This window comes from Dromaius novaehollandiae, chromosome 2, assembly GCF_036370855.1.
Source record: "Dromaius novaehollandiae isolate bDroNov1 chromosome 2, bDroNov1.hap1, whole genome shotgun sequence".
In the NCBI taxonomy this organism is placed as follows: domain Eukaryota; kingdom Metazoa; phylum Chordata; class Aves; order Casuariiformes; family Dromaiidae; genus Dromaius; species Dromaius novaehollandiae.
This window is the reverse complement of record NC_088099.1, coordinates 143,046,956-143,047,198: the sequence shown is the minus strand read 5'-3', so window position 1 is coordinate 143,047,198 and position 243 is coordinate 143,046,956.

The following is a 243-nucleotide window of genomic DNA, read 5'->3' as shown; positions in this document are numbered from 1 at the left end:
GCGGGCGGGGCGGGGCGGGCCGCGGCGCCACGCGTCACCGCACAGCGGGGCGGGAGGCGCCGGCGCCGTCCCCCTCGGCCGTTCAAACGCGCCCCTGCTGTGGGCGAGTGCGCATGCGCCGGGGCAGCCCCCCCCGCGCCGCGGGAAGGGGAGAGCCGACATGGCGCGGCCCTGCCGCTGCAGCAGAGCGCGGCGGGCGGTGGGTCTCCGCCAGGTGCCGGGGGGAGGGAGGCGCGAGGCGCC